The sequence below is a fragment of the Schistocerca serialis genome, chromosome 6 (genome assembly GCF_023864345.2).
Source record: "Schistocerca serialis cubense isolate TAMUIC-IGC-003099 chromosome 6, iqSchSeri2.2, whole genome shotgun sequence".
Lineage (NCBI taxonomy): Eukaryota > Metazoa > Arthropoda > Insecta > Orthoptera > Acrididae > Schistocerca > Schistocerca serialis.
The window spans coordinates 165209123-165224753 of record NC_064643.1 but is presented as its reverse complement, the minus strand read 5'-3'; positions in this window follow the sequence as shown (position 1 = coordinate 165224753).

Below are 15631 nucleotides of genomic sequence, written 5' to 3'. Positions count from 1 at the left end.
CTGGAGATACAAAAATAGCAATAATAATAATTGTTATTTTCAGAGAATCTTTAAGATCTTTGATAGAAAAGTTCTGCAATTAACTTCACGAACATTCATACCCTACTGGCCATTAAAATCGCTACACCACGAAGATGGCGTGCTACAGACACGAAATTTAACCGACAGCAAGAAGATGCTGTGATATGCAAATGATCAGCTTTTCAGAACATTCACACAAGGTTGGTGCCGGTGGCGACACCTACAACGTGCTGACATGAGGAAAGTTTCCAACCGATTTCTCATAAACAAACAGCAGTTGACCGGCGTTGCCTGGTGAAACGTTGTTGTGATGCCTCGTGTAAGGAGGAGAAATGCGTACCATCACGTTTCCAACTTTGGTAAAGGTGGGATTGTAGCCAATCGCGATTGTGGTTTATCGTATCGCAACATTGCTGCTCGTGTTGGTCGAGATCCAATGACTGTTAGCAGGATATGGAATAGATGGGTTCAGGAGGGTAATACGGAACGCCGTGCTGGACCCCAACGGCCTCGTATCACTAGCAGTCGAGATGAAAGGCATCTTATCTACACGGCTGTAACGGATCGTGCAGCCACGTCTCGATCCCTGAGTCAACAAATGGGGACGTTTGCATGACAACAACCATCTGCACCAACAGTTCGACGACGTTTGCAGCAGCATGGACTATCAGCTCGGAGACCATGGCTGTGGTTACCCTTGATGCTGCATCACAGAGAGGAGCGCCTGCGATGGTGTACTCAAGGACGAACCTGGATGCACGAATGGCAAAACGTCATTTTTTCGGATGAATCCAGGTTCTGTTTACAGCATCATGATGGCCGCATCCGTGTTTGGCGACATCGCGGTGAACGCCCATTGGAAGCGTGTATTCGTCATCGCCATGCTGGCGTATCACCTCGCGTGATGGTACGGAGTGCCATTGGTTACACGTCTCGGTCACCTCTTGTTCGCATTGACGGCACTTTGAACAGTGGGCGTTACATTTCAGATGTGTTACGACCCGCGCTCTACCCTTCATTCGATCCCTGCGAAACCCTACATTTCAGCAGGATAATGCACGACTGCATGTTGCAGGTCCTGTACGGGCGTTTCTGGATACAGAAAATGTTCGACTGCTGCCCTGGCCAGCACATTCTCCAGATCTCTTACCAGTTGAAAATGTCTGGTCAATGATGGCCGAGCAACTGGCTTGTCACAATAGGCCAATCACTACTCTTGATGAACTGTGATATCGTGTTGAAGCTGCATGGGCAGCTGTACCTTTACACGCCATCCAAGCTCTGTTTGACTCAATGCCCAGGCGTATCAAGGCCGTTATTACGGCCAGAGGTGGTTGTTCTGGGTACCGATTTCTCAGGATCTACGCACCCAAACTGCGTGCAAATATAATCACATGTCAGTTCTAGTATAATATATTTGTCCAATGAATACCCATTTGTCATCTGCATTTCTTCTTGGTGGAGCAATTTTAATGGCCAGTAGCGCATTTTGATACTAGCGAACTCAATCATCTAAACCTACCGGGTAATTCCGATTGGCGCACAACCGTGAGACAACGACCTTGGCCCAGTGCTAACATCGTCTCCCGTCAGATCACTGAAGTTAAGCGATGCCCGGCTGGGATAGCACCTGGATTGGTGAACATCAAGCGGGGTGCACTCAGCCCCTCTGAGGCAAACTTGATTGAGAAGCAGCGGCTCCAGTCTCGTAAACTGACATATGGCCGGCAGAGTGGTGTGCTGACCACATGTCCCTCGGTATCCGCATCCAGTGACGCCTGTGGCTTGCGGATGACATGGAGGCCGGTCGATATCGTTGGGTCTTCCAAGTTCTGTTCGGACGGAGTTTAGTTTAGTCTAGAATCATGAAATTTGGCAAAAAGGAAGATTTTATACTATAGCAAAGGGAAAAATCCGAAAACTGAAAATTTGTAATGATGTCATACGAAAAAATAGGTCTTCTGTCATTTGTTATCCGACGTCAAATTTGAAATTAAAACAATCAGTAGTTCTGCATTCAGGCTGACTGAGTCGCAATGGGAAAAATCAGACAAGGAATGACTCTATTGCTCATATGACGCGTTTCAGAATTGATCCATTATCAGACGTCCAGGAGCGATTATTGCACGTAGATATGGCGTTTCAGGTCGTATGCTAAACAGGCATTCGCAGGCTATCAGCAATAATGTCTTTCCCTGCCTGATACTTGACTCTTACCATTGCGACCTTGGGCGGCCTGAATGGAGAACTACTCATTATTATAATAATGGTCACCTGCCTCGTGCATGACTTTATGTCACATTTACATTATTGAAATTAAAACATTCACGAAAATCTTGGAATCCCTGGAGCGGATATCTTGCCAGTATCAATGTCGATAACCGGTAAAAATGGTCGATATCCCCGAGTCCCAAAATGGATGAAGTGTCTGCATACGTAATAAGTTTGTTCAGAACACTCAGTACACGAATCCAGCTCGAAACTGACCAATTTTGTTCTTTCCTTTCAGAGCAGCTGTCTCAAACGCATTTGACTTTCTGATGTTATTCATCTTTTTAATCTCCTCTTAGGGCCGCCTTCGGCTTTGCTTCTCCTTTTACTTTTCCTCTAATTCAATTTTTCTTTTCTTTTTACATTCTTTCTTATAAACATTATAATTTGCGTTTGCTTGCTGTTCACACTTAATGAGCTGTCAGTCAATGGGCACAAAAAAATTTGTGGTATTATAACAAAGCATGCCTCACAATCAAGACACTGTTCGGAAATCCTTCGGCCATCGCTGCCTTGTTTTATCCTAAAATGTACTTAGAAATGGAATATCTTCTGTTTATGTCCGCACTTCCACGAGACAGTGTAAGCAGAGCCTCAACAAGTTTTGAAATTCTGGATACCTTAACTCTATTGATTATGTCTTTTTGAGTTGTGCTGCTGCCAGTAATTGTCAATACCTTTGTTGTCTAAAGCTGTGCCATCTTTTACAAATTGTGGAACCTTACATTTATCTAAGAAGTAATCTTGCCGGACACCGAACGGTATCGTGTGTGCAACCTTCAACATGTCATTGCAGCTTTTCCTCTTTATTCCTTCTCTGAGGTCTAAACCCTTTGTGTGGTGCACATAATAATTATGTCTTTTAAATCAGTTGTTTGCAAGATGCGACGTATTGTCTTTAAAAACCATAACTTGTCACGCACTTAGAGCTCACTAAGCTCTTCGGTTACTTGCCCATTAACAGTACTTATTCAAGAGCAAACAGGTTAGCCAATGTAAAGAGTTCATTATGAAGAACGTTAGAAATGTTCACAATCTTTCTCAAAGAGGAAACCTTCAAAAGACGAGCCACAAAGGGTTTCAAGTATGTTTTCGATTTCCGTATGCAACTTGTGAATCAAGGGCAAACGTTGTTCCTCAGATGAAATTAAGAAACCAAGTTCTGCTTCCACTGAAGATATCCGTAAAGCATTCAAAATGGCATTTAGGATTTGGATGTAACAGTAGCGGAATTCTGTACTAGAGGTATATGCTTAAGAAAGTAATACCATTCTACTGTTGCAAAATCCTGATGGCTGAAGATCTTACAGCAAGTCACCTTGCAGTTGTAAGCCTCAAAAACAATTGATATGGGATGTTAAAGCTAGACTGAATTCCTTCAAATTCTTCCCAGTGAACAAGCCAATAGTCAAACTATTAGTAAATATTGACAAAAAATTCTTATGTTTATTCACTTAAACATTAAAAGCTTTAAACAGGGATTATGCATCGAATGAATTTTTAAAGTTACAAAGTTACAATGTTGGTGTTTATTTGTTTGCCTCGGGTATACTCAACATCACTATTTTAAAACATAACCACTTTTTTAACGATTTTAGGTCCGTTCAGATCCCAGCATAAGGCATTTATTTAGAGACAAATTCGCTTCACAAAGTGCTTGACATAATTTCTGATGTATCGTTTCACCATATGCTTTGCCGATGAAGAAAGTTCTTAGATGACGCATTCTTATGCAACACTATCTCTCCGACCAAAGTGTAATGGTCGCTTGTAATTCTGTTTATCTTTGACATTGATAGTTTCATCCAAACTCAATGTGTAATATGATGAACATGCTTCTTCTAACATATGTTCCCAGAAATATTGTGCCAGTCCATCAGCTGTTAGGTAGCTCACCTCCATAGATGAAATTGAAAAATGTTCGGTAACACTATGAGGGAACATCTTAAAAACATTACAGATATCTACACGTACATGTACATAGATACTCCGCAAGCCACCGTACAGTGTGTGACGGAGGGTACCTTGTACTACTACGAGTCGTTTCCTTTCATCTATGTCTACATCTACATATACCTGATTACTCCGCTATTCACAATTAAGTGCCTGGCAGAGGGTTCAATGAAACACCTTCAGGCTGTCTCTCTACCGTTCCACTCTCGAACGGCACGCGGGAAGAACGATCACTCAAGTTTTTCTGTGCGAGCCCTGATTTCTCTTATTTTATCGTGATGATCATTTCTCCCTATGTAGGTGGGTGCCAACAGAATGTTTTCGCAATCGGAGGAGAAAACTAGTGATTGAAATTTCATGAGAAGATCCCGTCGGAAAAAAAACGCCTTTGTTTTAATGATTGCCATTCCAATTCACGTATCATGTCTGTGACACTATCTCCCCTATTTCGCGATAATACAAAACGAGCTGCCCTTCTTTGTACTTTTTCGATGCCATCCGTTAGTCCCACCTGATGCGGATCCCACACCGCACAGCAATACTCCAGAATAGGGCGGACAAGCGTGGTGTAAGTAGCCTCTTTAGTAGACCTATTCTGCCAATGAATCGCAGTCTTTCGTTTGCTCTACCCACAACATTACCTATGTGATCGTTCCAATTGAGGGTATTTGTAATTGTAATCCCTAAGTATTTAGTTGAATTTACAGCCTTCAGATTTGTGTGACTTATCGCTTAATCGAAATTTAGCTGATTTCTTTTAGTACTTATGTGCATGACTTCACACTTTTCCTTATACAGGGTCGATTGCCACTTATCACACCATACAGATATCTTATCTAAATCATTTTGCAAGTGGTTTTGATCGTCTGATGACTTTGCAAGACGGTATATGACAGCATCATCTGCAAACAATCTAAGACGGCTATTCAGATTGTCTCCTATGTCGTTAATATAGATCAGGAACAATTCAGGGCCTATAACACTTCCTTGGGGAACGCCGGATATTACTTCTGTTTTACTCGATGACTTTCCGTCTATTACTACGAACTGTGACCTTTCTGACAGGAAATCACGAATCCAGTCGCACAACTGAGGCGATACTCCGTAGGCACGCAGTTTGGTTAGAAGACGCTTGTGACGAACAGTGTCGAAAACCTTCTGGAAATCTAAAAATATGGAATCAATTTGACATCCCCTGTCGATAGCACTTATTACTTCATGAGTATAACGAGCTAGTTGTGTTTCACAAGAACGATATTTTCTGAAACCGTGCTGACTATATGTCAATAAATCGTTTTCTTCGAGGTACTTCATAATGTTCGAATACAGTATATGTTCCAAAACCCTACTGTAAATCGACGTTAGTGATATAGGCATGTAATTCAGTGGATTACTCCTACCTCCCTTTTTGGGTATTGGTGTGACTTGAGCAATTTTCCAGTCTTTAGGTACGGATCTTTCTGTGAGCGAGTGGTTGTACATAATTGCTAAATATGGAGCTATTTTATCAGCGTACTCTGAGAGGAACCTGACTGGTATACAATCTGGACCGGAGGTCTTGCCTTTATTAAGTGGTTTAAGCTGCTTCGTTACACCGAGGATGTCTACTTCTATGTTTCTCATCTTGGCAGTTGTTCTTGACTGGAATTCAGGAATATTTACTTCGTCGTCTTTGGTGAAGGAGTTCCGGAAAACTATATTTAATAACTCTGCTTTAGTAGCACTGTCAGTCACTTCACCGTTGTTATCTTGCAGTAAAAGTACTGATTGCATCTTGCCACTGGTGTGCTTTATGCATGACCAGAATCTCTTTGGGTTTTCTGCCAGATTTGGAGACAGAGTTTTGTTGTCGAAATTATTAAAAGCATCTCGCATTGAAGTACGCACTATATTTCGAACTTCTGCAAAAGTTTGAAAGTCATGGGGATCTTGCGTTTTTTCTTTTAAATTTGGCGTGCTTTTTTCGCTGCTTCTGCAACAGCGATCTGACCCGTTTTATGTACCATGGGGGATCAGTACCATCACTTATTAATTTATGTGGTATACTTCTCTCAATTGCTGTCGATACTGTCTTTTTGAAATCATTCCACAACTTTACTACGCTTACATGATCAGATCAGAATGAGTGAAGACTGTCTCTTAGAACGGCGTTAAAACCCTGTGTGTCAGCTTTTTTTAAAAATAGATACACTTCGCGTTTCTTTTTGATGGTTGTAGGTGTTACGGTATTCAGCCTAGCAGCAACTGCCTTGTGGTCGCTAATCCCTGTATTCGTCATGATATTCACTATTGTCCAGGATTATTTGTAGGTACCGAGTTCGAGTCTCGGTCGGGCACACATTTTAATCTGCGAGGAAGTTTCATACCAGCGCACACGCCGCTGCTGAGTGAAAATCTCATTCTGCAAACATCCCCCAGGCTGTGGCTAAGCCATGTCTCCGCAGTATCCTTTCTTTCAGGAGTGCTAGTTCTGCAAGGTTCGCAGGAGAGCTTCTGTAAAGTTTGGAAGGTAGGAGACGAGATACTGGCAGAAGTAAAGCTGTGAGGACCGGGCGTGAGTCGTGCTTCGGTAGCTCAGATAGTAGAGCACTTGCCCGCGAAAGGCAAAGATTGTAAGAGGTATGCGTTGCCTGCGATATGTAAGGTATAAGAGAATCGCTGACCAGAGAGCAGTTTTGACTCAGTAGGAACTGTGTAGCCGTAGCAGTAAGTTGTTGCTAGCGAGCAATCTGGTGTATCGTGTTGGCTGGGCCGGTCGTGGTGCAGCGATGGCGGAGCCTGAGCGTTATAGTACAAGGTAAAAGCAGCCTCGCGCATATCTAGTAATGTTATGTGAACTCACATGTAAATCTTTTAATAATGTCTTAATAATAATCTTTGTCATATAAAGTAATTTCTAACAAGTATTCATTTCAATTTAAAGAATTTACTAATTTCTTCAATCCATGATCATTCCGATTGTTGCAAAAGAAAAATCAGTTGCTTCCTTTCATAAATGACAAATCTATGGGCCAACATTGCACAGAGCTGTGCCGGAAAAAGCTTTTAATAGTCTGAGACGGTTTCCTTTGATGCCGTAGAGTTCTAGTTTCTCTAGTAGTGGCGTGTGCTCAACACAGTCGAAGGCCTTGCTTAGGTCACAGAATGAGACCTGAGCAAAGCCTTTGTTCTCAAAAACTTTGAGGATGTAACTGACTACCGTGTTGATTGCATCAATGGTCGACAGATTCTTCCTAAACCCGTATTGTGTAGCATTAATTATTCCTACATTCTCAAAGTGAGATGATAATTGTTGGTACATGATGCATTCTATTACCTTGGAGAATGCAGGTACCATTGAAATAGGCCTGTAACTAGATGGAGAGTCTTTATCTCCCTTTTTGTATACTGGGACGATCCTAGACAGCTTTAACTCATCAGGAAAATATCCCTCAAGTAAGTACTTGTTTATGCAATGTGTTACAGGCTACAGAATGCAATCACACACTTTTTTTAGCAGGTTGCATGATATGCCATATATATCTAAGCTACCAGATGATTTCAGTTGTTTTATGACCCCTTGTACATATCTAGGCGATACTTCGGAGAAGGTTAGCATGCTTGTATTTAGTGACTGTCTACCCCAATTTTGGGAGATTAACTCTGATGGACTAATGTCTGGTTTGATAATTGCGTCTCCTATTTCTTTCACCGAATTAACAAAAAACTCATTGAGTGTTTGTGGTGGGATATTAATTTTGTCTTTTTTAGTATCTGTGGCAGCACTGTTAATTACTTTCCAAGCGGTTTTGCATTTATTGGTGGAATTATTTATGCTGTTGGCATTGTAGGTTTTTTTGGCTTGCACGATGGCTTTTTTGTATTCATTCCTGCATTCCACCTAGGCTTATTTGGCACAGTCAGACTTCATACTATTTTATATATTGTACAGTAACGAAACTTGTTTCTTTAGATCTGTCAGCTGTTTAGTGTACCATATATTTTGTCTGTTTTGAGATCTGGATTTGTGGCTGCTGTCCATTATTTTGATGTTCTTTATGGGAATACTATGGTTAAATAGGGTCAAGAATGCATTAAAAAATCTATCAAATATTATTTTGGCTGGCAGGTCATTAATTGATGTTTAATGTCTATCGACACTACAATGGCCAAACGCAGCCATGGTCTCCGAGCTGATAGTCCATGCTGCTGCAAACTTCATCGAACTGTTGGTGCAGATGGTTGTTGTCTTGCAATTATCCCCATCTGTTGACTCAGGGATCGAGACGTGGCTGCACCATCCGTTACAGCCATGCGGATAAGATGTCTGTCATCTCGACTGCTAGTGATACGAGACCATTGGGATCCAGCACGGCGTTCCGTATTACCCTCCTGAACCCACGGATTCCATATTCTGCTAACGGCCATTGGATCTCTACCAACGTGAGCAGCAATGTCGCGATACGATAAACCGCAATCGCGATAGGCTACAATCCGACCTTTATCAAGGTAGGAAACGTGCTGGTACGCATTTCTTCTCCTTACACGTGGCATCATAACAATGTTTCTCCAGGCAACGCCGGTCAACTGCTATTTGTGTATGAGATGTCGGTTGGAAACTTTCCTCATGTCAGCATGTTGTAGGTGTCGTCACCGGCGCCAACCTTGTGTGAATGCTCTTGAAAGCTAATCATTTGCGTATTACAGCATCTTCTTCCTGTCGGTTAAATTTCACGTCTGTAGCACGTCATCATCGTGGTGTATCAATTTTAATGGCCAGTAGTGTATTTCGTATCGGTTTGCAACTATACGTCCAGATATTTAAACGACGTGACTGTCAAGTAGGAAAATACTACTGCTGTATCCCAACATTATGGGTTTATTATTTCTTACTCATCCGCATTAGCTTACATTTTTCTACATTAGTGCTAGGTGCCATTCGACACAACAACTAAAAATTTTGTGTCAGTCTTCTTGTATGTTTCTACAGTCACTCAACTGCGAAACTTTACCGTACACCACAGCATCGTCAGCAAACTACCCCATATTGCTGCTCGCCTTGTTCGCCAAATCATTTGTGTATGTTGATAATAATGGCGGTCCTGTCACACTTCCCTTGGGCGCTCCTGACGATACCCTTGTCTCTGATGAAAACTCGCCGTCGAGGGCAACATACTAGGTTCTATTATTTAAGAAGTCTTCGAGCCACTCACTTATCTGCGAAGTTATTCCATATTTAACAGCCTGCAATGGGGCACCGTGTCAAACGCTTTCCGGAAATCCAGAATTGTGGAATCTGTCTGTTGCCCTTGATCCACAGTTCGGAGTATATCATGTGAGAAATGGGCAAGCTGAGTTTCTCACGAGCCATGCTTTCTGAAACCGTGTGGATTCATGAACATAAGCTCTTCAGTCTCAAGAAAATTTATTATATTTGAACTGAGAATGTGTTTAAGGATTCTGCAGCGAACTGATGTTAGGTATACTGGTCTGTAATTCTGCGCGTCTGTTCTTTTGCCCTTCTCATATACATCTACACCTACATTTATACTCCGCAAGCCACCCAACGGTGTGTGGCAGAGGGAACTTTACGTGCCACTGTCATTACCTCCCTTTCCTGCTCCTCTGGAAACCTGGACAGCAAGCTACACCGCGATGCTGAGCGCCTCTCTTGCAGAGTCTACCACTTGAGTTTGCTAAACATCTCTGTAACGCTATCACGCTTACCAAATAACCCTGTGACGAAACGCGCCGCTCTTCTTTGGACCTTCTCTATCTCCTCTGTGAACCCGACTTGGTACGGATCCCATACTGATGAGCAATACTCAAGTATAGGTCGAACGAGTGTTTTGCAAGCACATCCCTTGTTGATGGACTACATTTTCTAAGGAGTCTCCCAATGAATCCCAACCGGGCACCCGCCTTACCAACAATTAATTTCATATGATCATTCCACTTCAAATCATTCCGTACGCATACTCCCAGATATTTTACAGAAGTAACTGCTACCAGTGTTTGTTCTGTTATCATATAATCATACAATAAAGGATCCTTCTTTCTGTGTATTCGTAATACATTATATTTCTCTATGTTAAGGGTCAGTTGCCACTCCCTGCACCAAGTGCCTATCCGCTGCAGATTTTCCTGCATTTCGCTGCAATATTCTAATGCTGCAACTTCTCTGTATACTACAGCATCATCCGCGAAAAGCCGAATGGAACTTCCGACACTATCTACTAGGTCATTTGTATATATTGGGAAAAGCAATGGTCCCATAACACTCCCCTGTGGCACGCCAGAGGTTACTTTAACGTCTGTAGACGTCTCTCCATTGATAACAACATGCTGTGTTCTGTTTGCTAAAAACTCTTCATTCCAGCCACACAGCTGGTCTGATATTCCGTAGGCTCTTACTTTGTTTATCAGGCGACAGTGCGGAACTGTATCGAACGCCTTCCGGAAATCAAGGAAAATGGCATCTACCTGGGAGCCTGTATCTAATATTTTCTGGGTCTCATGAACAAATAGAGCGAGTTGGGTCTCACACGATCGCTGTTTTCGGAATCCATGTTGATTCCTACAGAGTAGATTCTGGGTTTTCTGAAATGACATGATACACGAGCAAAAAACATGTTCTAAAATTCTACAACAGATCGGTCAGAGATATAGGCCTATAGTTTTGCGCATCTGCTCGACGACCCTTCTTGAAAACTGGAAGTACCCGTGCTCTTTTCCAATCATTTGGAACCTTCCGTTCCTCTAGAGACTTGAGGTACACGGCTGTTAGAAGGGGGGCATGTTCTTTCGCGTACTCTGTGTAGACTCGAATAGATATTCCGTCAGGTCCAGTGGACTTTCCTCTGTTGAGTGATTTCAGTTGCTTTTCTATTCCTTGGACACTTATTTCGATGTCAGCCATTTTCTCGTTCGTCAGGAGTCACCTGCACTTTTTTCCAGTCGCTTGGGACTTTGCATTGGACGAGAGATTCGCGATAAATGCAAGCTAGGTAAGGGGCCAGAACTGTAGAATACTCTTTGAGAAACAGAATTGGGAGTCCATCCGGATGTGGTGACATATTTGTTTCCAACTCTTTCAGTTGTTTCTCTACGCCAGGTATGTTTATTACTATGTCGTCCATACGGGAGTCTGTTCGATGGTCAAACGACGCTATGTTTCTACTATTCTCCCGTGCGAACGATTTCTTAAACGTGAAATTTAAAACTTCGGCTTTCTTTTGGCTATTTTCAACTGCCACATCAGAATGGACAACAAGTGACTGGATTGAATTCTTAGGCTGGCTTAGCGTTTTCACATAGGACCAGAATTTTCTTGGATTCAATGTCAGATCGTTTGTTAAGGTATGACGGTGGTAGCTGTTGTATGCTTCATGCATGATCTTTTCACAGAGACACGAATCTCTCCTAAATTGTGTTTGTCGTTACTTGCGCGTACTCTTTTGAAGGGAGAGTGCTACCGCTTCTGCTTTCTTAGCATTTTCCGAATCTCCGCTCCGGTTAGATTTTATCTGCTGCCATCACTGGAGATCTCCAAAAAGTTAAATAAATGAACATGAATACAGTAGTGGCAAGTAAATGGGAATAACTTATTTTCTTCCTAAAAGTGCAAAAAAGTTAGAAAAAAAAAGGTGGAAAGAATTCGAGACTGCGAAGAAAGATGACAATGTTTGAAAAAGGTGAGAATTGTGTGAACATGCACAAAGAAAAGCAACATTTGGTCGCCTAAAATGCGGAAATCAACATTCTGGTTGATGTTCACGGCAACCTCAGTGACTGGGCCCAAGACATGGTATGAAAAGCATCCCCAAAACTGTACAGGAGCACCTCCAGCCTGAATTGCACCCTCCACACACTGCGGCTCAAATACCTCATCGGGCTGTTTAAATACTCGACGATTTGCATCATTTTAAAAGAGGCAAAATTGCGACTTATCGGACCACACTATACGCGTCCCAGTCAGTTACTGACCACTTTGCATGTTGTTCGGCCGACTGAAGACGTGTTGCTTCATGTGAGGCTTTGAGCAATGGCCTTTCATGATATACACTCCTGGAAATTGAAATAAGAACACCGTGAATTCATTGTCCCAGGAAGGGGAAACTTTATTGACACATTCCTGGGGTCAGATACATCACATGATCACACTGACAGAACCACAGGCACATAGACACAGGCAACAGAGCATGCACAATGTCGGCACTAGTACAGTGTATATCCACCTTTCGCAGCAATGCAGGCTGCTATTCTCCCATGGAGACGATCGTAGAGATGCTGGATGTAGTCCTGTGGAACGGCTTGCCACGCCATTTCCACCTGGCGCCTCAGTTGGACCAGCGTTCGTCCTGGACGTGCAGACCGCGTGAGACGACGCTTCATCCAGTCCCAAACATGCTCAATGGGGGACAGATCCGGAGATCTTGCTGGCCAGGGTAGTTGACTTACACCTTCTAGAGCACGTTGGGTGGCACGGGATACATGCGGACGTGCATTGTCCTGTTGGAACAGCAAGTTCCCTTGCCGGTCTAGGAATGGTAGAACGATGGGTTCGATGACGGTTTGGATGTACCGTGCACTATTCAGTGTCCCTCGACGATCACCAGTGGTGGTACGGCCAGTGTAGGAGGTCGCTCCCCACACCATGATGCCGGGTGTTGGCCCTGTGTGCCTCGGTCGTATGCAGTCCTGATTGTGGCGCTCACCTGCATGGCGCCAAACACGCATACGACCATCATTGGCACCAAGGCAGAAGCGACTCTCATCGCTGAAGACGACACGTCTCCATTCGTCCCTCCATTCACGCCTGTCGCGACACCACTGGAGGCGGGCTGCACGATGTTGGGGCGTGAGCGGAAGACGGCATCGATGTACTGTGGAGACCTCACGCCCCACGTGTTGAGCAATTCGGCGGTACGTCCACCCGGCCTCCCGCATGCCCACTATACGCCCTCGCTTAAAGTCCGTCAACTGCACATACGGTTCACGTCCACGCTGTCGCGGCATGCTACCAGTGTTAAAGACTGCGATGGAGCTCCGTATGCCACGGCAAACTGGCTGACACTGACGGCGGCGGTGCACAAATGCTGCGCAGCTAGCGCCATTCGACGGCCAACACCGCGGTTCCTGGTGTGTCCGCTGTGCCGTGCGTGTGATCATTGCTTGTACAGCCCTCTCGCAGTGTCCGGAGCAAGTATGGTGGGTCTGACACACCGGTGTCAATGTGTTCTTTTTTCCATTTCCAGGAGTGTATGTAACTCACGATACCCATTTCATGAAGTTTCCTTCGCAGTGTTCAGTAGGGGTCTAGTTGAGACGATTCTGTATTCTGTGAAAGCAGCAATTGCTGTCGGTTCTGCAAACCGGAAGTCGTCGGTCCATGAAGCGTGGAATCTTTTTACCAACGCTTTCCTTGCGCCGTTTTACAAGGTTGCGAATGGTGTACAACTAATTGCAGACACGATGAATAGTCCACGTTGATACACCAAGAAATCGGGCGAAGTCATTCAGGCTGTTGCCAGGGACGCATCCAGACACGAAACCTCCTTTCTGTCATCCTGTTACGTGTTCACACCGCGACCTGTTTACTGCTTATACGAGCGTTGCGTAAAACTACCGGTACATACACACCACTTCCTCGCCACGACTTGCGTCAACGGAGGATCGTCACGTGATCACTTGGCAACAGCTCTATATGATTTACGGAGCTACAAAGCGACCTACCGACCAGTGTGCTCATTTAAGAGTTGACTAATATTCTGTCCGGAGAGCTTGGTCAGAAGCCGTCGAACACTGCTGACAGAAAACAACTTCAAAGAGCGTTGCGGCGCTCTCAATCCGAAAAAGGCAGCCTTTTCTGTGGACACTGGTGGCACATAAGATATGCACGGTGTTACAAAAAGGTACGGCCAAACTTTCAGGAAACATTCCTCACACACAAAGAAAGAATATATGTTATGTGGACATGTGTCCGGAAACGCTTACTTTCCATGTTAGAGCTCATTTTATTACTTCTCTTTAAATCACATTAATCATGGAATGGAAACACACAGCAACAGGACGTACCAGCGTGACTTCAAACACTTCGTTACAGGAAATGTTCAAAATGTCCTCCGTTAGCGAGGATACATGCATCCACCATCCGTCGCATGGAATCCCTGATGCGCTGATGCAGTACTGGAGAATGGCGTATTGTATCACAGCCGTCCACAATACGAGCACGAAGAGTCTCTACATTTGGTACCGGGGTTGCGTAGACAAGAGCTTTCAAATGCCCCCATAAATGAAAGTCAAGAGGGTTGAGGTCAGGGGAGCGTGGAGGCCATGGACTTGGTCCGCCTCTACCAATCCATCGGTCACCGAATCTGTTGTTGAGAGGGGTACGAACACTTCGACTGAAATGTGCAGGAGCTCCATCGTGCATGAACCAAATGTTGTGTCGTACTTGTAAAGGCACATGTTCTAGCAGCACAGGTAGAGTATCCCGTATGAAATCATGATAACGTGCTCCATTGAGTGTAGGTGGAAGAACATGGGGCCCAATCAAGACATCACCAACAATGCCTGCCCAAACGTTCACAGAAAATCTGTCTTGATGACGTGATTGCACAATTGCGTGCGGATTCTCGTCAGCCCACGCAAGTTGATTGTGAAAATTTACAATTTGACTACGTTGGAATGAAGCCTCATCCGTAAAGAGAACTTTTGCACTGAAATGAGGACTGACACATTGTTGGATGAATCATTCGCAGAAGTGTTCCCGTGGAGGCCAATCAGCTGCTGATAGTGCCTGCACACACTCTCCAAACAGTGACGTGGTCAACGTTACCTTGTACAGCAGCAAATTCTCTGACGCTGACATTAGGGTTATCGTCAACCGCACGAAGAATTGCCTCGTCCATTGCAGGTGTCCTCGTCGATCTAGGTCTTCGCCAGTCGCGAGTCATAGGCTGGAATGTTCCGTGCTCCCTAAGATGCCGATCAATTGCTTCGAACGTCTTCCTGTCGGGACACCTTCGTTCTGGAAATACGTCTCGATACAAACGTACCGCGCCACAGCTAATGCCCCCGTGCTAATTCATCCATCAAAGAGGCATCTGCCAACTCCGCATTTGTAAACATTGCACTGACTGCAAAACCACGTTCGTGATGAACACTAACCTGTTGATGCTACGTACTGACGTGCTTGATTCTAGTACTGTAGAGCAATGATTCGCATGTCAACACAAGCACCGAAGTCAACATTACCTTCCTTCAATTGGGCTAACTGGCGGTGAATCGGGGAAGTACAGTACATACTGACGAAACTAAAATGAGCTCTAACATGGAAATTAAGCCTTTCCGGACACATGCCCACATAACATCTTTTCTTTATTTGTGTGTGAGGAATGTTTCT